Here is a 25,230-nt window from a genome sequence, read left to right as displayed (position 1 = left end):
TTTATTTAACTTGTTTAGTAAATTTGTCTTGCTCTGAGTTTAATCAGAAGTAGATATCCTGCATCCTTTGAGACAAAGGTAGGACAAGATCTCTCACTTAGGAATCTGCATTTGAGAAAATGTCTGTAGTCATGTAGATAGTATTTTTACATGGAGAAGATACACCAAATTGAAACTCAGTAAACCTTAGGAACTTACACAATATTTTAAGGGGCATCCTTTTACTATCTTTAAAGGAACAGAGATGTGTTCATCATCAAAGTGTCCTTCAAAACATGTAGTTCCTCATATCTTTTTAGGCAGAATTCAATTAAGAAAATACTAGGAGGTGATTTAGGTACAATGGTATGGAAAATTACATCTTTTTGCTTTCAAAAGAGAACTCTGAGACAAAAAAAAATTTCTTTGTCATCAATCAAATTGATAATGTCACATCTGTTGAAAGGGCAGGGACGTAAAATTGACACCTGTTGCAATTTTAATTCAGAAAGCTTAGGCAGTAATCCTTTTGAATTGGTTTCTACCTTATCTGTCTAGAGAGAAAAATTTGTGAGCTCATGAAATTCTAATTGGAGCAGCTCGTTTTCTGTCTGTATTAACCGACAGGTTTAGTGGCCTTGTTCATGGAAGTCTCAGAGAGACTTTTAATCGACTTCGAACACACAAAGAAGGCTTATTGTAGCCCTTTGTGGAGGCAAGGAACATGATTTGTGTTGTGGAACACAGAAAAAGGTGCAAGTCAGTTCTTCCCCATGTATTTAAATTCATTGCTCTATGTGAGAATTTTTACAATCTTCTCTCTTAAAGAGCCCCATCCAACGGCAAAAGTCTTCATACTTTCCAGTGAGCTGGTCCTGTTGCATCCAGAGGAGCCTCTTTTTGTCAGCTTCTGCACATTGTGCCTTCCAGGCAGTAACTTACACACAAGTGACAAATGTAGGTTCCTGGAGTCAGCCCCAGGTGCTGAGTCATTCCACAGTGTCTCACTGACTGTTTTCTTTTCCTGTTGCTTTCCTCATCAAAGGTAGAGCAAAAAGCAAATGCAGTAGCTTCACCTGCATTAAGAGATAATCAGAATAGCATTATTTTTGCATTCCTTAGGATCTACCTTTATCCTTTTCTTTTGATATTGTCTCAGAAATTCATCATCTAACTTGCAAAAACTTGCTTTTTCTGGGAAGTAAACACTTCCATCACAGAAATGCCATTATAATTAAAAGGTCACAGCTTCAAACATTTAAGAGGAGTGGTGCTACATAGTATATTCACAACTTTATTACTGTGATTTCTTTCTATTTTGTAAACCTTGGACGTGTTTTGAAAGCCACCAGCCATCTGAAACAACCAAGGCAAGAGCATAACAAGATCAACTTATATCATTCATGAAAAAGTTCAGGATTTCAGCAATTGCAGACATGCTCATGCCCAAAACTGGCATGCAGTCACAGAATTACAGTTGGGCACCTGATGACAACAGTTTATTCAAAAGATTATCAAAATAAACAAAACATGGTGGTCCTGTTGGATACCTATCACATAAGGTGCTCTTCATCCAAAAGAGGGGTTTGTCCATTTGTCACCCAAATGAAAGATTGAAACAGAGGCTCCAGTACAAACAACATGCTATAGCTATGGAACACCATCTGTTGGACATGCAGTTCAGATGCTGCATTTGCTTCTGCTAAACAACCAAGAAGCATCATCTTGCTCATCTTGCTTACAAAAATACCTTACCTGAAGTCACAGAGACTTTCTTTTTTGAGAATGGAAAGAAGGAATAAGCAGAGTGTGGAAAATGGCTCAGAGCCATGGCCTTACCCAGAGCACACAAAACACGTACAGGAGAATGATGCATGGAAAAGTGACTGGCAGCAGTTTTGAGCTCTGCCAGCCATGACTGACTTGGCGCATACCTTGAAATAACTAGAACAACCAAAATACTCTTTCACCTCAGCATGCCAATTTCCAGCTGTCTCCAGGAGCCAGCATGACAGCTAGGAATGGCTGTGTGGCGACACACAGAGGCAAATATGCCAGCAGGATGTAATTCAAGAATGCCTCTGCTTGAAGCTAAGGTTTTACAGGTTTCACCATGCTCAGAGATATTTCCCATGGGTGATTTCATGCAAAGGGCTTTGCTGGAGCGCAGAGTGTGCCCACATTGAATACACGGTTAAATGAGCAAAGGCGTTTACTCACTGCCTGTGGGCAATCTAAATATAAAATATGTTCTACTATATTTAATAGCTTGTGGAAGAAAACAGTACAACAGAAAGGAATCTGATAATATGGAAGGGGCAGCAGTGTTTTTTGACGTATTGCACACTGCATGCCAGGCAGTGCAAGAAAAGCATGCCACTCAGTGCTTTGGATTGAGGGATGCCATGGTGGCATGCCATAGCCAAAAAGCCAAATTGTCATATGCTTTCACTGAGATGCCATACTGTGGAAAATATTGTAGGAATGAATGCAAACCCCCAGTGACAGCCAGATCTTATTGGAAGATATGCCAAAGGAAAATGAGAAGCATATTGGGTTGATTTTGCTGTTTTTATACACAGTGAGTTTTTTAGCTGCGTTAACACTTTTATTTGTGTAGCACATCTAACCAAATATTAGGCAGACTTTTAATGCATCTTTCCAGTTCAGAAGATGTGTAACTCAGCAGTCTGCAGTTTAGACTTTAGGACCTTGCTTACAAAATCCCATCATCCTTCTGTTGTGGCTTAAGGCTACATTACCATTTGCAAAACTTAATATTTAGTCAGTGAGATACAATAAACATAGAAACAATAAACCAGACTGTAGATTTAGCAAAAGGAACAAAAAGGTGAACAAGCTTTCCTTGTAACAGTCTAGTAAAATGAGCATAGATTGAAGAACTAGTGCTAGCATTAAAAAAAAAGTAAATTTATTATTTATCACATACAAATCTGATACAACAAAAATACACTGCCTATTTCAGACACTTTTTCCAGATCTGAAAAACTAACCAGACAAACTCTGCAGGAATATGACTCTTCTCTTTATTCCCATAGGGCTTTTCTTGTATGGTACTCACACTGAAATCCAAATCTGAGCTGGGCTATCTACTTTTATATGCATTGGCACAGTCTGACTTGAAATAATCCAAGTACGAGAATTTGACCTGTACTGTTTGCTTTTATAAGGTCTGTATGTGCTTGTTTGGAAATTCTGGCAGATTGGCGACTCTTCTATATTGAGGTAGAGTTTTATGTATGACCTTTATCTTGCTTGATACTCTGGCAGTAGCCTTTTCCTGGGAACAGTCCTGACTATATCACAGAAATGCAAACATGGCTGGAGGAGTTCATAAGAGTTCTATAAGGGGCATCTCAATTAAATATATCATATAATTAATAATGCAGAAAATCAGAAATACTTCATGCATATTTTCCAGCGAGATACATCCTCCTGAAAGAGAATCTTGTAAGAAAATAATGTGTTTCCAGCCCTTGAAATATGATCTCTGCAGGCAGAAAAGTTTTTATCTCATAGACATTTTCCAGAAATTCCTTGAGATGTGTGTTTCCCAAAGTTCTAAGAAAGCCACTCCTTTGGAATCCATGCCATTTGTACACTTTGAAAGGTCAGAGCATAACATCCCATTTCTATCAATATCTGTGCCTCACTTCAATGGACTCAAAATTCCACTCTGACACCACAAAGCAACTTTGGAAGAATCATCTGTAGATATTGAAAAGGTAACTGGATATGTGTAAGTGTAAACATTTACATGTGCATTGCAAGTGTAAGTAGTATGTAATAAAAAGAAATCAGTATTGGGGATCCCATGCTTGTCACGCATACTGAACAGCAGGTATTACCAGAAGAGAGGGGAAATAAAACTGTAACAAAGAGCCTTTAATAACTTAGATACAGTATTGGCTGGGAATGTTAATGTTCTTCTCAGAGCAAATTAACAGTCTAATTAAGAAATTAACAGTCTATTGTAAGTTGAGGGTGTTTTTAATAAATCCTACAGAAACAGACTGAAAGAATTATGTGCAGTGACCCTAAGATCTAATATTTAAAAATCTGTCTGAGGATTCAGTAATGGAGCAGTACCTCATTTTGTAATTGGTAGTACATTACAGTCTTATGGACAAAATCCTCAGATTCCATCTTCTGCATTCAAAGTCTCATTTATCTGAATTTATACTGATGAACCTTGAAGGGCTCCGATTCAATATTCAGCTTTCTCTAATACAACCACATGCAGGCTTGGGCTACGGATTCTAAAATGCATCTGTGCTTTAAAGATGCCAGTGCAGCTAACAGAAATGCTGTTGGTCTCACAGTTTAGCATGACTCAGCACAGTGGTTTGTCAGTGCAAAAAAAAGGTTTTGCTAGCTCATTTTTGCTATTCCTACTTTTCTGTGTCTTCATGATCCTCAGTCTCTTTTTTAAAATTTCTCTGTGGTGCTACTCTCCCATTCTCTACAAATGCGTTGGTTACTTAATGCATCTTTACATTCTGTATTTTGAAAAGAAAAACACAACCCTACTCTTTTTTTTATTCACCTGAAAAGATGTCAAGATTTCATGGCTGGTTTAAGATTGATGCCAGACATATTTTAAGTAATCCAATCAAACTCTTCCATTCTCACAGTAATTTCAGTGAACTTACTCACATACCCACAGTAGTGCTGAGGTACAGAAATATGAAGTATGGGGACAAAGTACTCAGACTTTTTCAGAACTAAGCTCTTTACTCTTGACCTTAAGGATGCTTCAGGGCTATCTATAGAAGCAGTCAAATGTAATAGGCCAGTTTGAATATTCTGATTGAGGGGGTTTTTTATTAATAAGCGTTTTACGTCATTGTGGAACTGCTCCTCCTAGGCAAGGACGGAATATCTTCCAGCACAAATTCTCCAATCTTCCTAACTTGTCTGCAAAGAAGATTAGTAAAGGGCTTTGATGTGAAAAGCTAGAGGTAAATAAGGAAATTATGTTTCATCCTTGTGAGGAGGACATTGACTACTGTTGCACTGTGCTGCACTTCAGGCTTTTTTGGAAGCACTGTCTGCATCATACCAAGGAGTGACGCTGAGAGGTGCCCTCTGAAATTTGCTATTTCTGCCACTGCAGTAATGGTCACGGCTTGTAATCCAACACATAAAGAGTTCAGTAATAGTGAACAATGAAGTGCTTTTTATTATCCTAGCTTGGAACTCCTAACCCCAGATCATGCTGGATCTACAGACTTTGGCCCTCCCAGCAGTGGTGGTTGTACATCCTCCCCAGATTGTCACAGGCACAGGTCCTAGTCACTGTCATTGGAGGAGAACATGTTTTTAACTATGGAAAGCGGTTGAGAATATAAATAATTCTCTTTGATTCTTCACATTTGCCTGGTGCTGGGTTGATGTCATTCCCTCAATTTTAGTGATGCTGAGAAACTCTCTATATAGCCAACCAATCATTCTAGACTTGTGAAATGTTTTTGGTTTCCTCAGAATTGAGATCAATGTAGCCTTTGTGATCACTGTTCACACAGGTGCATTCTCTGAGGACATGAATAATGCACTAGTTTGCTGCACAACTCAGACACAAAATGAAACAGATCTAATTAGTTGGTAGATCTTCCTGATTAATTTTAAGAAATATGCTGAGCTGAAATGGAGAAATAAGGATTAAATACATGATAATGAAGAATCACAGATCAGGAAATGCCTGTAAGAATTCTCAAGCCCGTCAATCCTGGCAGCTTGTATAGTCAATCAGCATCTGCCAATTTCTCAAACATCCCACATGGACAGAGCAAAGGTTTCCCAGCTATTCAAAAACCAAATTTCTCCAGGCAGAACAACTGTAATGAAAGGGATATGACAAAAAATGTGAAGCTGTTAAATCAAGCCCATCTCAAACAGTGATGTCCTCTGAGGAGCTGTGGGTGTCACTCCCTGGCCAGTGCTCACATTGCTGTAGCCATGCAGAGAGCACTATTCTCTACCTCACAGGACTGTGCTAAAGATGCATAATATGATTCTTGCAAACTCTGTTATTCATCAAAGCAGCCACACAAATGCTAAATGTTAGCTAACTACTTGTTACTGGAACACCTTTACTGAAGGGGTAAATCTGGCCTGTTCTGGGTGTCCCCACTGCAGAACATCACCAATCTATTTCATTATTTTCTTGCAGAGTTATAGTCAGCAAGCAGCATGATGGACAGAACAAACAGCAGATCAAGTGCCCACAACAACCTGAAATTCATGTTAATACTTCTCAGTTTGTGTCCCTAAACATTGGTGTTTGTAAAGTTAGTTTCAATATTTAGTCTTCTTCCTTGTGCTTCTGGATGGGCATTCCAGCTTTAACCACGTGCTTTTTGCAAAGGTTCTCTACAGAAATTATAGCAAAGTATTTTAAGGCATTAGACACGGAAAATATTTTTCTAACCTTGCATCACAATACCTTTTTTGAGAGAGGCAGTGAACCCAGTGTTTCAATTATAGGTCTTACACACACAATTGGGCAACAGGCCAACAATTTTCATCTGTGTATTCCAAGACCAATACCATTTGTTTAGCTATAAATTCAGAGATGATGAGTGCATTGTATTTCTACTTCTCTGAGTTTATTAAAGGTCTGTGTTTGACAACATCCTTGAGTGTAATAAAATAATAAATTGTAATCTTGTAAAAAACCCCCAAGAGTTATTTAGTATGGTAAAATAACAGATAATCTACCCAAACAGCATGCAAATACAAAGAATTTTACTTCAACAACTGAATGCATAGTCAAGTAATCCTTACCCAACACAGTTTCTGAGAGTTTAAGCAATCTCATGTAGACTAGCAATAATCTGATCCCCAAAAGTTTTTTTTAATAAAAATATATCTTAAATCTCGTTGTTTCATCATAGACAGACAACATCTTCATTAAGCCCTTCTGGATTTTTCAGCTTTGGCAGCAGTCTTTTGCTTTTGACAATGTTATAACTTTAATTTTCTGGGTGGTAGTACATGGACTAACATCTTATAACACTGGTTACTAAGCATCCTGTAATACTGAAAACCAGACATTCTGGATGCGTTTGTCCACAAAAAGTTTATATTTTAATAGTCAGTCATGCTTATATACAGAACCCACCTTCAAGAGTGATGATAAATATGAGTCATTTTGTATTACAAAAGTTCTGCTGGCTTTCAAAAAAAGATGCATTAGAAACTGATGTCTTTCCTTCAACAGTCACCACTACAGCTTTAGTGCCTCAATGAAGGCAAGACATGTTACCTGTGGAGAAAACCTCCTTATGGATCACAGATATAAGCTGTATTTATTGATCACTCAAACAGAAAATAGCTCTTAGCACTGACTCAGAAAGACTAAGACTTGCTGTTACTAGACAGACAAATATTCAGTGAGTCATTTGCTTCTATGGCATAATAACTAAAGCTTTCATTTATTTAGTGCAATGAGGGAGAAGAGAGGAGTTCAATGCACCACTGATACACTGTTACAGTGACAGATTTGTGCTGTGTAGGCCAAAATGGTTGCAAGACTTTCCTCTGCTTCCAAAATTAGAGAAAAGCACTGCTGCTGGACAGCTAAGTTATCTAGCACACAAGCCCAACCTAGCAGAGAATTTAAGCACATGAAGAATTTAAAGTTCATAACCAGTTCCTTTGTTTTGAGCTGGAGTGCTCGCACTTGTACCCTTTATAGACACAATTCAGGTAAATAACATTTTTTGTTACTCTAGATACTGGAGGTTTATCTTAAATAGCAGTCATCTGTTTTTAAAGTCACATAAAATTTTGCATTTGAAAAAACTCTGAACTTATTTTAAAAATTAATGTAACTTGATCTTGTTACTGAATTAGCTTACCAGATGTTCTTTGGATGTGCTGAGGGGGACTTGGGAGAATCAAGACTGAGCTTCCCTGTTTAGCCAATGTATGTCTCACCAAGGCACTTTTTGTTCTCTTGCATCTCTAGCAGATGGTATAAACTGCCTGTCCTTTGTGAGACAGCATTAACCACACTTCTGAAAAGCCTTGGCATTGCTTGTAGTCCTCCTTCTTCTCTGGTGCTTCCCTCTGTTATCCATGTGTCGACAGCAAAGGGTAAGACACATTTGCTGGTCCTCTGTGAAAAGGAAGATCTCCAAATTCCCCTTCACTTATTCTCAGTCAGGGTTTGTACTCTTGCATATTTGCACACTTTGAAAACTCTCTGGGGACAGTGAATAAGATTCATGCAGAACAGACACAGCCATCCTTCCTCAGGTTTTTATGTTAACATGTGAATACTTGTAAACAAATAAAACAGTACTGAAACCATTCCTGAATAGTAAACTTGCTTTTACAAGACAAGGGATTCTGGTTTTTTTCACCGACCCATCTGCTTTCTTCAGAATTGACAGCACAAATTAGAGATTAAAGCACCACCTATAAACATGTAAATAAAATCAATATAACTTGGTGACATTTAATTATATTTGTTATATTCCAATATAATAAGTAAACAGTCCTTCAGCAATCACAGCATTGTTAAAGGAAAAGTATCTGTTCCAGAAAGTTTAAAAGATTGCCCTGAAATAATGGAAGACAATGCTGTTTGTAGAAGATTTGTTTTTCTTTCTGCACTTACTACATGATATGTGATCTCTGTATGGTATTGCACTTTAGAATGGAAAAAACTCAACAGTTTAGGTTAGACTTTTAGGAAGCATTAGCTAATTATAGCTTTTATAATCCCCTTCATTTAGATCTAGTCTCCTGTTTGTAATAGCTGAGATCATCCCCATCTTGCAACATCCCACACTGTCACTTACTGGATACTCTGTTTTTCCTATAAATACACATATCTGAACTCTCAATTTTATTAGTTTATCTTAAAAAAGTGATTAGTTCTGAACTCTTGGCTGTTTTACTTTATTCACAAGATGATTTTCACCACAGATGTAAATTAAGAGAACAGCCATTATCTATGTATGTACTAATCCAAAAGTAATTAATTATAAAAATCATTGCACATCCAGGTTCAAAATTCCCAAGGCGATGCCCACATCTCTGACTCATTCTTCTTGTCTTTAATTGTGGACATATTCTCTAGACATCACAATCTATGATTCCTGTATCTGTTCGTAGAAAATAAATGGAATAAACCAGGGACTCAATATTCTTATCTAGTGTTCCAATATTTTTTATAGTGACAGAGAAATGTTTTATAACATTCCAGTCACAGAAACATAAAAAGACTCAGGCTGGAAGGGACCTGAGACAGTCATCTAGTCCAACCTCCTGCAGAAATAACAACCTCAAAATATCACACAAACATTTCAGAAAACATAATAAAATAATATATATTAATTTTACTTTGCATAAGAGCTGTTTTCATAATTCATTCTTAAAATGCTTGCTAAAATTCAATTTCACTTACTGGTATAAATTTGGGAATGAAGTATAAGAACCAGTGTTCTCAGTAAACTCTGGAAGAAATAAATGCACTTTCAGAATGGTTGGCCGTGTAACAAGAAATGTGTAGGGTTAATGTACACGAACCGTTAATGTACACCATATGATGATGTTCAATAAGATAAGAGTGAAATGATAAGGGAAAACAATATATCTGAGGTCCAAAGTCTTGCATTAGATGAGATTTACCTTCCTACAAGGACAGCAAGTTTTAGTGCAAAGGCAACAATAGCATCATATGGCCAATTAAAAAAAACATCCACAGCAATACGTCTGTAAGAAAAATAGTGAACTGAAATTCAGTGATTGCTGTATATGGCAGAGAGCAATACAAAGATGAGGAAAAGAAGGACTGTCCTTCACTGAAAATTACTATCTCCATCAAAGTACAGATTGATTATTGTAAAGGACAGAAACACTTTATTTCTCCCATCAAGTGAAGCTAAGATAGCCTTGTTCTGTGTATCTGCATTAGAAGTACTCAAGGTGTGTAAGTAAGGCAGCCACAACCTAGAACTTTATCACACCAGGTTGTCCTAACATACTCTTCCTTTCCATCTTCCCACATCTTCCGATCCAGTCTGGTCCCATATTGTTCTACACATCTTAGATATTTTTCTGTGAGTCCTCCACTTCTTGTTTGTGTCTTACAGCCTCCTCTTCACACTTTTTTTGTTCAGTTTCTAAAACACAGAAGCCAAAATATCTTTATTTAGAACTGTTTTCTTGTCACTTCAAGAAGCTGTCAAAGACTGATGTTATTGAGATCATCTGAGTGGTTTTAATCTTCCACTAAAGAAACACAAGGGTATAGTCCTTTCAAATAGAAGTAGGCATTTTTCAAGACACTGTTACTGGGAAGCAGGAAATTGGGGTAAACTGCAAAGAAAGAGACAGAATGTGAATTCCTCACAAAAGTAATAATTCCGATTTTTTAACTATCTGTCCTGACAGGTAAAGATGTTCTTCAGAGCTGAAGTGAAATAGCTGGGAGAGTCCTTCATGGTCTCCCACATCCCTGCTCTGTCAGCCTGAAATGGGATGGACAATGGCCAGGGAGATGGTAAGGGATAGGGAGATTTCTTCAGGCCGCCTTCTTTTCTGAAAAGGTAGGAACATGAATTCGTGGGTGTGCCATCATGCACTTGTCTCCACTCAGTAGCTCTCTTGCTTTCTGCCTGTTGTCAAGCTGAGATCAACTCCTTGGCTTCTTGCCAGTCTGTTTACATTCTTTCAGGTTTTCAAGGCCATCTCTGGGAAGAAAATGGATGAAAAAACTTATTTTAAACTGGAAGGAGACCTACAGCCTGCTCTGTTGACCTGGGACTCACACAATTCTCTCTGATGCTTTGGCAGTACACCAGAGTTTATTTTTTTGTATCCTCTGTGAGAAGAGTAGCATAACTAGGTAGGACAAAGTGGGATTTCATGGTGGCAGGGAGCATGGAATGTGCTAAACTTCAACAGGAACTAACAGAGTGAGCAAGCCATATTTTTGACATTTTGAGGCACATAATATTTTCATCAGAAATTTTTAAAAGCAGATGTTCATTTAAGAATAGAAAATATATCAATATTTATCTACTAAAAACAACTAATTCCCCCCTCCTGTTTAGCATCACAAAGCCTGCTCGTATCGCAGTGGGATGCCCACTATTGAAGATGGTTATGGAATAAGTATGATTTCTTGCAAAAACCTTTCTCAATTTCTCTACAATTCACATTAAATCTTGATCATTCCTCACATTCCCATACTTCAGTTAACCCACTAGAATTTCCCACTTGGGATGCCTTTTAATTGCACATCCATAAGAAGTCTACACAGAGCCAAGGTGCATTTTTTTTTTAGTGCAAATACAGAAATAAAGTGTCTGTAGGTGACAGAGTTGGTCTAATGGCTCTGAGGTACTTGTGAGTTTTTGTGGCATTCCTGAAATTGTTTCTGGTTCTTAACAAATATGATTCTTAGGTCGCATATGCAGGAGGTGCCAAACATGCCCTGGTGAAAAAGGAAGGGTACCAACAAGTCACACTGTGCCAGGCTGTCCATGCACCACCAAGCAAGTGAATACACTTATCAAAGAATCATAAAATCATAGAGTGGTTTTTGGGTTGGAAAGGAACCTTAAAACTCATCTAGTTCCAACCCCTGTGCAATGAGCAGGGATATTTTCAACTAGATCATGTTTCTCAGAGCTCTGTCCAAACTTAAGTTGAATGTTTCCAGGGATGGGGCATCTACCACCTCTCTGGGCAATCTGTGCCAGTGTTTCAACACTTTCACTGTAAAGAACTTCTTCCTTGTATCTAACCTGAATCTACCCTCTTTTAGTTACAACCATTGCCCCTTGTCCTATTGCGACATACCATACTAAAAAGTTTATCCCCATCTTTCATATAGGCCTCCTTAAAGTACTGAATAGCTGTGGTGAGACCATCTCTTCTTCTGGCTGAAAAAGCACAACTCTCTCAGCCTTTCCCCATAGGAGATGTGTTCCCGCCCTCTACTCATTTTTGTGGCTCTCCTGTGTAAGACTCGCTTGCACAGCTCTGTGTTCTCCCTGTGCTGGGAACCCTAGAGCTGCTACAGTACTCCAGGTGGGATCTCACGAGAACAGAGGGGTAGAATCACCTCCCTTGACCCGGTGGCCACTCTTCTGATGCAGCACAGGATATGGTTGGTTTTCTGGGATTGCCCGGACATTTCCAGCTTCTCACCCACCAGCAGCCCTAAGTCTTTCTTGGCAAGGCTGCTTTCAATCCCTTCATATCTGAGTTTATATAGTACCAGGGTTTGCCCTGACTCAGGTACAGGACCTTGCCCTTGGCCTTGTTGAACCTCTTGAGGCTCTTGTGGGCTGGCTTCTCAAGCTTGTCCATCTATGTCACTGATAAAAAACATTAAACTGTACTGTCCCAGTACGGACCCCTGGGGGACACCACCTGTCACTGATGTACATCAGGACATTGAACCCTTGACCATTGCCCTCTGGTTGGTACCATGGTCCAACCAGTTCCTCATTCACCAAACAGTCCACCCATCAAATCCATCTCTCTTCAATTAAGAGAGAAGGATGTTATAGGGGACTGTGTCAAAGGTCTTACGGAAGTCCAGATAGATGACATCCATGGCTCTTCCCTTGTCCACTGATGTAGTCAATGCCATCACAGAAGGCCACTGTGTTTGTCAGGCAGGACTTGCCCTTGGTGAAGCCATGCTGACTGTTCTGACTCACCTCTCTGTCCTTCATGTGCCTTAGCATAGCTTCCATGAAGATCTGTTCCATTATATTCCCAGGTAGTAGAGCTGAAAAGACAGTAGTTCTCAAGATCTTCCTTTATACCCTTTAGAAAAATGAGTGCAATGTTTCCATTTTTCCAGTCACCTAGGACTTCACCTGACTGTCTTGATTTTTCAAATGTCATGGAGAGTGGCTTGGCAACTACATCAGCCAGTTCCCTCAGACTTTGGGATTGATTTCAACATCCCATAGACTACAGTATGTTCAGGTTCCTCAAGCGGTCACAAACCTGATCTCTTACCATGAGAGGAATTTTTCTCCCCTAGTCCCCATCTTGCAGTTTGGATGCTTCTGCAACTTGCACTATGCATATGGAGCTTAATGTGGAACATAACAAGAGAGAACACCGCCTGTCTAATAAAGCCTTTAGAATGGAAATCAGCTAAACTACTGCTGTGGTGCATAAATATGCTTATTTGCACAGGTACATATCTGCATTTTACATTTGTAACAAAACTTTAATGTGTTGCTTGTGTAGGCACGTTTCCAGCAGCTCAGTAGATCAAAAAGAAAAATAGTTTAGAATAACAGCAAAACAGTTGAAATCGAAATCTTTTTTTTTTTTTTTCGTGTCCCTTTGTTATTAAGAACTCTGTTTGAGAAACTGTGAGAGAACTGTATCCCTCACTGGCTCATAGGAATTATTCTTTGTGACTATCACCAATGTGGACAGTAAAATTAAAAGGTATGGTAAATTACAGGCAGAATAGCCGCCATTAATATAGACAAATAAGCTTTGAATTGGGTTTTAAGCAGTATTCGATGAAAAAAGTTCAACCACAATAATAAAAAGAACAATAACCTTTCCAGTAACCACAACTTTGTGGTTTTTTACTTCTGTTTTGATAGAAGAGTTAGCACTTTTTTACTCATTGTTTCAGAAGAAATCATGGATCATGAATTTTAATGCTTCATCTCTGAGAAAAGAAAAAAAAAGTCTGTGTCAAAGCTTCTGTTGCTCCTGTTTTCCACTAATGAGTCTCTCAGGCAACTTAGAAGCAAGCAAAAAATATTCTTAGCCACCAGAGGCAACCTACAATTAAACTTGAATGAAATATGCTGTAGCATTTTGACAAAAATCCTAATATCACAAATAGGTTTTGGACAAGAATCTTAAAAAATAAAAATAAAAAATAAAAATAAAAATAAAAATTAGTTATGTTAGAAATTATCTTTGAACTGTCCCATTTTACCCATGTTTCAGGTCAAAAGTATTCAGGCTGCTGCTTATTGCTATGCCTTCACTGTGCTCAAACCAACAGTAGAGGGCACAGCTCCCTGCTGAAAGTCCCAAGCAGGAGGCGGTGCGACTGTGCCTCATTCCGATTAAAATGTTTTCAATGAGGAACGACGTAGATTCAACAGTGACACCTCTGAAATGCTATTTATTCAACAGTCAATTCTGTACAAAAATCATGAGATGTAGTTATGCTTAATTCAACTTCCAGAATAAAGGTGCTGTCACGTATCACTGAAGAATCATGGAATGCTTTGTAAAGAACTTTAAAGATCATCCAATTCCCTGCCATAGGCATGGGAAGGGAACTTTTCACTAGACCAGGTTGCTCAGGGCCACATCCAGCCTGGCCTTGAACACTTCCAGAGATGGGGCATTCACAGCCTTTTTGGACAACCTGTTCCAGTGCCTCACCACCCTCACAGTAAAAAATTTTCTCCTAATATCTAATACAAACCTACCCTCTCTTAGTTTAAAGCCATTCCCCTTTGTCCTATCATCACACACCCTTGTAAAAAAGAGCTAAAATTTTTGGAACTCCAAAAATTGAATACATTTGGTTACCTTGGACAAACATCTGCTCCGTACATACAGCTCCACAGATATGGCTCATACTGATTCTCAAGCAATAGCAGTGATACATATACACACACGCACACACACACACACAAACATATATATATATATATATATATATATATATATATATATATATATATATATACACCTGGCAAAGCTACATTCAAACTGATCAGCAGCTCCAGCTGAAGGGTGCAAATCCTGACAATGTATCATTCAAGTAACAATTTTCAGCAATCTCCTGACACACAAATAGGATTTTCAGCTTCTGGTCCTAAACTCTGGGGTCTGTGGATTCTTTTAAACATGAAAGACAAACAAGAAGAGCAAGCCTGCTTGGTGAAAACCCATAATGTACAGAAAGTAAAACGTACCAACATAGCAGTATGTCTTTGTCTTTTGTATATTGTATCTATAAATCTGGGAGTCTGTTGCCACTATATATGCTATTTTCATAATAAGATACAGAGTTAAAAGGAAAAGACAAAAACAGAACTACCCCATCATTTTTATTACCGATCGTTTAATGTTGTGTCAGTATAACTGCAAAACATAAAATTTGTTTTTATTATCATTCAGTGTCTACCTACAAATCCCTTCTGGTATCTAAACATATTAGTGCAATTAAATACATTCCCTGAATATGAAGAACAAAATGACAAATATAAAGTTTTGTTGGTATTTGCTAGAAAATATGGATTACATATTCCTACTAGCCAGTTACAAGAAATTATTATGACTACTTCATTATTTGGACACAAGTTTTTCCCTTGCTTCAGGGTTTGGCTGTTCTTTTAACTGGGACAGAGAGTTATAGGACAGACAGTTCTATACTTTTTATATAGATTGGTGTACTATATTTCACAACTTAAAATAAATGCTCAGTTAGAATTAAAAGCCTAAAACTGTAGGCCATAGCAGATAAAATTCCCCAGTTAAGAAGTCACTTTTTCCCTCACACAGAGGAGCCAGGTTTGATCCTATCCACAATACCCAGCTGTGCACACACAAACTGAGCTGTGTCTCTGACATTAGCAAAGCCCAGTGCATGAAGCAGGTGTGAGGTAATACGAGACAACAGCTCTTGCATAACCATCAGGGACCTACTATCTCACACCTTTATGCCATAGGCCAATGTTTACTATGACTTATTTTATTTTTGAGGTGATCCTTATCTCTTGCACCCTGTGCAATACTTTGCACAAGGATGGCCAGAGCTTCCTCAGATCAAGCAATGCCTGCTGGTTTGGAAGCACTCTCCTATTTCACTCCAGAACTTTTATGACTTTGCAACTTCCCCCCACTGGTTTACTTATAATACCTGTATGGGAAGATTATCTAATACATTATTTCCTTATTTCATTTTGACCAGACCATTACAATAACAGTATCTCAATTCTTTGTTAACATGAAAATAAAAAGGTCACCATGAGAGCCAGTGAAATATTTGGTAAGAGTATTTGCATTTGTCTTTTTCACAAATCAATTCATTATTGAGATATGTCATATTTGGAACTCACAAAATGAAAAAATAATTTCAATGTTTTTATAATATAATATTTTTCAGAAGAGCTTTCTGGTTTTTTTCTGACTAGCATCCTTAAAATAAGACTATGTTACATGCATTCCTATGCTATGTTCATTTTTCACTTCATAATCTCAAATAAGGTCAGTAGGTGTCCTGCTATGCATAAAGTTAAACACTTCTATAATGTTTTATATACATTTTAAACACATTAATAATGTAGGTTCAGAGCTTTAGACATTAAAACTTTGAACGCATTCATCCAGAAAGCCAGGGATTCACTTCTATTTATACTATGAAGGTTTTGCCAAGGATATCACATTTCATTAATCCCAGTTTCCTGGAAGGGTGCTAACACTTTCCCTGCAGAGTGGGGTAGCCTAAAATGTGTAGACAATAATCAGTGGTTGATGGAATACAGGGTTGTGTTTTAAGACGTGTATTACCATCCATTATCCTCAGCCTTCCTATGCCCTGAGATGCTGGGACATTTTTTGTGGTTGCTGTCTCAGCAATTTAGTCCCATAGTTTTAATGCATTGGAAAAACATGACAACATCTGGACCACAAGTACAATGGAGGAATGCACAAGAGTCACAAAATTAATTATAAACTGCTTTAAATAGTATTATTTTAACTTAAATTTATAAATAATTTATTTCTATCCCTATTGCAATTTACAAAAAGCTCTTATTTTGGAAAAAATATTTCAGTGCTCTTTGAGTCCAGGTATTTCCTCCTAGCATGAAGATGTTGTAAAAAAAGCCTTGAAATGGGTTTTGTCACCTAGATAAGGGATCTGCAAGAAGTTGCCCAAATGGAAAGAGCTGTGCAACAAGCTGTAAGCTTTCAGCCACCCTTTCTAAGTCTCCATTTCCTAGGACTTTGTTTAAAGTTAAACCTAATTTCTTTGCCATCTGGAGAAAGGCTGATTGCACAGCCACACTATAACTTCAAGAATTAAAAAAAATGGGAAATCTATTCAAAAAACCACTAGACTTTTCCTTTGAATCCTGGCTCACAGGCTTTGCGTGAGGTCAAGAGCTCCTTCATAACATTAACCTTACTCCCTGCATTCAAGCAGAAGGAAGGGCTTGGCAGGTTTTTATTTGAAGTTGTAAGAACTAGCAGGTTAGACTTTAATTAAGAAATACTAGTAATTAATTATTTTAACAACAGTGATAGGATCACAGCTAAAAGCTGAAGTACACTTTGGAATGTAGAAACAGCAGTAATGGGCGGAATCATAAGCCACTTGTGTTGGGTTTCAAGAAGCAAACCAGTTGTTGTGTCAGTCACACACAGTCTGCTGCATTAAACCAGAGTCTAGAATTACTTTATAGCCAGGCTGATGAGACAGTGAAAAGGTCACAGTTCTGAAATCTTGGCTCCTCTTCCAAGAGATCATTTTACCAAATCTCTGCCATGCTCACCTTGTGCAGAAAGAACGTTTTTCATAGTCATAAAATTGACATTGATTGTCTGATCAAGCAAAAGAAACTATGGTAATATTTCCAAATTACATTCCCATTGCATCTGTATAACAGGGTAAGATTTATATTTCCTTTGGTGTTATTCCTATTCATTCTTTTCTTAGAAAATTCCAAATTACCTCGCCCCACTCTTCTGTATTCTTTGTCACTGAATTTCTTTATAGGATATTGTCCCTATATCATGCTGCAATACACCATCTGTTTCACACAAACCATAACACATTTTCAAATCTCTCTGCATTAGTCCCATCTAACTAGTCACTTTCTTTTCCAGTGGTTCAGCTGATAGTTCTTGACTACAGGTCTTTGATATTATCTATATAAGTAATTCACAGTAAACAACACAGACTACAGATGTAGATGGTAGACAAGGAACTGACGGGTCTCTCTCTCTTTCACCTTGCTGTGAGTGTGAACAACTGCAGATGATTTGGTGCTCTGGCTCATATAGGAGTGAAGGAACTTATGTCCTACATTATTCCAAAGGAACAATGATAATTGATATCAGATCTATTCAAAAGTCAAAATTTCTGTTCTGCAAGAAGCACATTCTGAAACAAAGTGGCTGATATCATTTTAGTAATCTGACTGGGATCAGAGACTAAGCAGGCGAAGCTGTCTCTCAGCCAGAAGTTTGTGGTGGTAATTTTCCTTTGAACGCTTTCTATTCTGATAAAACATAATTTCTGAACAACCAAAAAAAATGAACAAAAAATTGCAATCCACCTATGTTAGAGATGTACCTAAAAGCTATAATATCCCTCGTCATCACTGCAGTGAGTTTTACAGGTTAGAACACTACTTGCACAATGGTGTCTGAAATTCCTGACGTCAGCTGTGGACATCTGCAAAGGCAGATATCAGTAGTTTCCTATTACTGAGGATAGCCTGTAAGAAAAACAGGAAAATGTCAACAGGTTCCAGTTTTGCAACGCAGGATGACAAGGCAAGACTTACATAATGTATATTAAACCTTATTTTATATAGAATTAATTACTCTGTACACGCAGTTCAAGTTTACAGATATAGATAACACCACAGCTATTTAACTGTGCTGCAGTACTTGTCAAGCATAAGGTCCTAAAAATGCAACCCTGCTTATAAGTATGTATGAGACAGAGTTTAAGCGAAGCAAAATCCCATATGTTTTAGCAGAATTTAGCTTCAAAACAGTCAGGTATCAGTCCCCAAAAGATTGCCTTGAAGATTCCTAGCACTACAAAAATGGCCTGAGATCATTCCCAAAACATCTGAAGCTGGTAGGACTTAGTAGGTTTTGGACGTCCTTTCTTGTTGAGAGCATTGCTAGTTGTATTAATGTAGTATTTAATAATATATTGACCATTTTCATGAACAGTGATATGGTTTTCCACCACTAAAAGCTCCTGAGATTGAGTATTTCTTAGAGATTGTCAAAATCAATGTTCTAAAATCCACATATAAATTTCTTAAATCAGTGACAAGGATTTTAAAAAAGGCTGAGCATCCATTGCTTTCTGTGTAGTCTTCATTTTTATACCATAATTATCCTCTGGGTTATTTAGTGCAACCTTGTAGTATCTTTAGTGTAGTACAACTTCAGTGTATCTTTGGACAACATTTGAGCAGTTAGAATGATTTATATTTTAATTTGGCATCCAACTCACATCTGTCTTAATATATGTACTGAATCAAAAAATAAACACTTTTTGATTGTGCAAACCATAGTTTCCTTATTACAACCTTTTCTCTTAGCACAGTTTTTCATGCCATTCTGAAGTCACATGGAATCAATAAAGGTTGGTTAGAAAATGTTAATGTCTTTACTGTTCAAGCAGGCATATAAAAGCCGATACGTAAGTTAGAAATTCGGAAGAAATTCAAATCAGAGATCTTTTCTTAACAGTTTTCATCGGTAGGGTTTTTTTTAAAGAAGACAGCACCTTGCAAGGACAAAAAAAGGGAAAGTTTGAGCTGCAGTTATCAAGGCAACAATGGTAAAAGCAATCTTTAACAGAAATACAGATTTTTTAATAATATATTTATTTCTTTTAATTATAAAAATAATCAGCTACAGGTATTATTAACATATCAAGTGTCTTTATTATGTATACAGTTCCATGGGAAAGTGACATCAATTTACTACTGGTACAGAATTAGAAGCAGAAAACTTCAATTTTTTATTTTACCTGGGACCTGACCACTGGACAAAACAGATCAGTTTCTGGGTCTTCTCTGAGTGAATTGGAAACCTTCCAGACGCAAACAGATCATCAATGTTGGACTTCCATTCCACATGAAATTTAAGCATAAGGATAAATAAAACCCATCAGGTTAGTAAAAAGGGGGCCTGAAGAAGGGGATGTGAGACATTTATTTTTTCATTCTCTTTTAAAAAAAACTATATATAAAGACTACTTGCTTTTCAGGAGTATTTATATAGATTATGATATGCTTGCTAATTCTGTTATACTAGTTGGCAACATCCTTTAAATGGCAGAGAAGATCCAAATTACATTCTTTAAAGTTAGGACTTGTTGGCAAGCATTCTTGTGTTAATGGTAAAAGGTAATTTCCCAGTAGGAAACCTCCAGGATACTCACTGATTTGAGGAGGAGAATGTAGGAGGAGACTTTCCAAACACAGTTACTCAATTGTGCTTTTTTTTTTTTTTTTTAATCTTGAGTGGGAGATTTATACATATGCAAAAATTACACTATTACTCCCAATGAAAACACTCTGGACTTGGGGTTTTTTTCCCTCGGAGAGTCTTATTACCTTGATAGCAAAGGAGATTTCTTTCTGCTGATGTGTAATGTTGTAAATGCTGTAAGAACTTCAGGTACATATTTCTAAGCATCATGCACAATTAGAGGTGCCTATCACTACAATGGAAGTCAATACAATTTTATGTGATAGTAAGCAAGAAATTAATGATAATGACCAATAAGCAATGTCAATAACATCTGAGTACACCTGGGGCAGCTCGTACTCTAAATTCAGAAAACATCAAATACCCGTAACTGTTACTTCTGTGAAGAAATAGACCTTTAAAATACTGTCATACTCTCTGGAGTAGAAGATGTATTCACATATATTTCACTGGAATTTTGGAACTGTGTCAAAGAGAGACGTGCAGGTTTGCTATGACTGATGCACTCATATACATACCTAGAATTAAAACCTTCAATGACTTTGGCTTAACTGCTTAAACTGTCAGGTTTTTTCTCTAGATACTTAAAAATAATCTCATATAAAAAGATGTGAATATGGAGAAAACTGCTTGCCCAGTATAAAAATCTTTGAAATCTCTAACTTGGCTGTCAGAAAGACTTTACTGATTGATAAAGTTTTTACCACACTTCATGCATTTTCAGGGCTGACTGGAGGACCCCTCTCTGGAACATAAACGTTGCAGCAGTTTCATTTCCATTGAGGCCAAACTAATGAGCAAGGCACAGAGCACACAGTGGCTGGAACGAAATATGCCTCAGAGGCAGAGTCAATGAAAGAAAAGCCAAAGTCAAGTTTTTAAGGTCTGTTCACATGTATCATCCCTAGGAAAATTTAAAAAAAAAGCATATGTAGATAGCTTTGGGAGTTATTTTATTTTACAAAAACAATACCATCCCTGCATATGTAAAGTTGAATTTGCAAGACCAAATTGGGTTATGTTGACAGTGCTTATTGAGCTAAATTTAGATAATCTAAATCCATATTTAAATAATGAAATAGGGCTGTAAGGTACAGGTATAAAAGTAAATAACCTCTGGTAAATGTTTAAAAGGTCAGCTGTACAAGTACATTGAGCTTGATACTACATCATGTGCTTTTTAGAGAGCCTGATCACCCGATGCCCCACTATAATTGTAGCTGGAGCTCCTCAAAGCTACAAGCATGCTGATCACTGCAAGGTGGTTGGGTTTGTTGGTTTTGTTCCTCCTGGCTTTTCAAGGACAGCAAAGAAGAAGGAAACCCAAAAGAAATTAAGGAAGCAAAGAGGGAAAAAAGTTACCTAGTAAGGGCCCCAGCAGCTGTCCAGTACATTAAAGGTCTCCAGATAATGAAGCATGGTCTGATTTACAAAAATTTAAAACCATCTCTAAAATAACAGATTTTATTTGTTTTCCAGTGCCTTAAAGTCCTGCTAATAGTCATCAGCATGCTACAAACTATTCATCTTCTATCCATGTAATGTTATCTTTGGCACCTTTTTAGATTTCATGAACATTCCAACATGAAAAACTATGGAGATGGATTATACATTTTTAATCCAGGCATTAGGAACACACAGCCAGAACAATCTTCCTCTTCTCTGTCAGTGATGTAGTTATCTCACTTGATACAGCCAAGATGAGAAAGGGGTGTCCCCTTAGAATTGCTTTTAGTTGTAAAATGCACTTCAGCTGTGTTTATGCAGCACATGATTGAGTGTTTAATAGTTTGCTTTGAATCAATAGTTTAAAATATGTTGAACCAGTAAGAATATTAAGTTGAAAATACAGCAATTCAGATTTAAAATTAAAAGGAATTAGAAAAAAAAGGGATTGAAATCAGAATTTTAAGATTAATACTTTACATTATTACATTATCATTTCCATGTTCTGTTTCTATATTTTAGAATCTCCTCCTTGTATTTTAAGATGCTTTTATATTTTTGTTTGTGATGTTGCTGAAACATCATACAAGTAAGCCAGGACTAGTCTTTTGCCGTAGAGTTACTTAGCTCCTACAGAATTGCTAAGCATATTCATAGGAGATATGGCATTTAAAGAAATTCTTATGATTTTCAAATTGGAAGTTTATATTCCACAGGAAAAAAAAAGCTCAAGATAAAACATGCAACACTAGACTAAACAAAAATTCCTTAAAACTCTATGACATTCATGGCCATACCATCAAAGTTTTGCAGTAAATGGGACTATTGTGGGTAAATATTGCACCACGTGTAACAAAGTGGTTACACTCCTCAAAATGCTATTTAATATACTACATTTCTAAAGACATGGAAATAAAGGCATGCACTGGAAACTGTTAGCAGCAGAGTTAGAAAAATGTATGTCCTTTGCAAGCTGTGCTTGTGCACGTCTGTGTACTTACCCCTAAATGGCTTTCAGGAATCCGTGCAGTTCTGCCCACCCAAGGTAAAGCCTGAGCGAGTCCTGACAATGCCAGGGCAATTCAGCTGATCACCATAAATGTGCAAGCGTTCACAAGAACGTTCTCAGTTTCATCGTCAGACCCTAAGAGTGCAGAGTGCCTTTACTATTTCTCACTAATTGTGCCATTTCTTTGTAATAGAACCAGCAGAATTGATCCTGTCCATTGGTTTTTAGCTTTATCTCATTCACTGGAAGGCAGACAGGATTTTGAATGCAGCTGAGGCTTTCAACAAGCGGGATAGCTTGGCAATTGTCACTGTTTGACAATTGCAGGTCGGTTACTGACACATATCTCTCTTCCCTTTCCTTATCAAAACTGCAATGATGAGGACTAGAAAAAATAGGCCTTGTGTAAAGTAGGTGGAGATGATTTCCTCTTATCCTGATACAGCAAATATTTCCAACTTTGCACATGCTTCTAGATGGATGTTTTACCCAAATACCCATTTAAACCGCAGACCCTTCAAGAAGAGCTGTGTTTTAAAATGTGTGCTAGTGAGCTTGTGTTGTTTCATTCACTTTTTGTAACAGGAAATGTTCACAGCTTTTGTGTTTGTTTTCCACTTCATTTACAACATGGACTTTCTCAGACAGACTGTTTGAGTTATGTGTGGCACTTCTGTCTTACCAATCAGAAAAGAAAATTCTAGATCAGAACTCCAAGAAACCTTGAATTCATGAATAACATAGACTTTCAAACCCAACTGGGGCAGGAAAAATAATTCCTTATTACTACAGAACTTTTTATATTATGGAACCATTATAACACAGTATTATATATTATTAAATACTCCTAAAATGTAACTACTCATAGTGCACATTGAAAAAAAGATACCAGCAAAATGTTTTCAAAGAGAATTTCAAGGATAAGCACATATGATCAATGCAATCATATACTTCTGAACACATTATTTTTGCACCACTATTTGTACTACTCTGCAAAGCAGAAGGAAAAATTCCTGTTATTTTCTCAAAAGTTCTAAATTTTGTCTTGTTGATAATGGGTTTGCAAAGTTCAACTAATCAATACTTATAAAGCATATTCTTATTTTTGTTCTGTAAGAATAAAGCTATCATTATGTATTTAGGATTTTAAAGTGTGTTTTTATTTACAGGTTGGCTTATGCAATGAAAACCTGAATGGTATCTTGACAGTCTTGAATTCAGTAAAGACTAGGGTAAACATAATCACAGCCTGATTATGATAATACACAGAGCAGTTAAATTAAAATCTACGCTGTCTCTCATCTGCCTTTTTGAAGACTTGGAAGTAATGCAGGAGTTCATTTGAATGAGGTTGTTGAGATTTGAGAGCATGATCCTAGCTATGAGTTTATGGGATCCCATAAGAAATTCTGTATTGTTAGAGCTCCGTTCTCTAGATAGATATGGGCTTTTTGTGTAGAAGTAAGAGTTCACTGTTACTGGTTCCTACCTAATCCTGTGTTTCCATCTGTCTGTCTATTTAAAATCAACCCTAGTGTTCATCACCAGCACAGTCTCACAATACTGAAATTACACTCAGTTAAAGGAAGGAAAAAACAGGGAGAAATAACACCAGAAATGCACTTTTCTTATGTTGTCTTGTGAAGCAGTGACTAGTCACACTAACTCCCTCATAAAGGCACAAGATAACCAGAGATAGAATCTGAAATGAAACAGTATTTTAACAGTGCTATGCTATCAGTGTTTTAAAAGGAATTGTGTGATAGTTGCTGTTTTATTTCACTTGCACATCTAATACATAATTATTTGGCAGATGTCCATGGAAAAATAAAGGACCTTGGTCGGGCTGTACATTTAAGTCACACACTTACAGCACCAATTTCACTATTTCTCAAGCACTGGAATTCTCAGCTTTACAAATGGCTCCAGCCAGGACAACTGAATTACTTAATAGTGGCAAAGATCTGAAGAAGGTAAAGTCAGGCTCCACAAGGAACAACATGAAGCAGTAGAATGGAAATCAGGTTTCCAGTTGACCCCACTCTGTAACTTACATGGTTTTTGTCTGAAATGAATACCTGCCTTAAATTATGTCAGCAAACATTAACATTATCTGTTAAGGTTTTGCAGCACATGTTGCTACAGATAGAGCTGCTTCTTTTACACTTGCATGCCTCTGACTGTACAGTGTTTACAGCAGTGCTGTAAACATTTACAGGTCTTCACACTTCCACTATAAAATACAGAGAAATTTCAAATTCCTGTTCCGAACATACTTGAAAACTGAATTGTTTTAAATACAAAATACCACCTCCGCTGCAATAAGCTTTATTCAGTGGGACATACTCCTAGGACCACCTTCTCAGCTAACCAGTGTGTGTATCCAGAAACTGGATCACCAAGGCCTTGGTGAGTGTCTTGCCACCACAATGTAGTACCAAAAAGTATATCAGAACCTGTGAAATGAATGAAATGACATTATACGTGGTTGGCTTGTGCAGCATTGCTGCCTTGTGCCGTTAGCCTGTTAAGCATGATGACAGAAGTCAATAGTC

At 37.3% G+C, this 25,230-nt stretch overlaps 1 long non-coding RNA gene across 1 annotated transcript; it reads right to left on the bottom strand.

Annotated features, from left to right (window-relative positions):
• Positions 1-18,352: 18,352 nt before the first annotated feature.
• Positions 18,353-23,009, bottom strand: LOC116453318. The gene is made up of 3 exons (XR_004243753.1): positions 22,668-23,009; positions 19,757-19,851; positions 18,353-18,476 (listed from the first exon to the last, which is right to left on the bottom strand). It is a non-coding gene; the product is annotated as an uncharacterized LOC116453318 (long non-coding RNA).
• Between the last annotated feature and the right edge of the window lie 2,221 nt (positions 23,010-25,230).

Source organism: Corvus moneduloides, chromosome 1, assembly GCF_009650955.1.
Source record: "Corvus moneduloides isolate bCorMon1 chromosome 1, bCorMon1.pri, whole genome shotgun sequence".
Lineage (NCBI taxonomy): Eukaryota > Metazoa > Chordata > Aves > Passeriformes > Corvidae > Corvus > Corvus moneduloides.
This window is presented reverse-complemented; position numbering and strand designations above follow the sequence as displayed.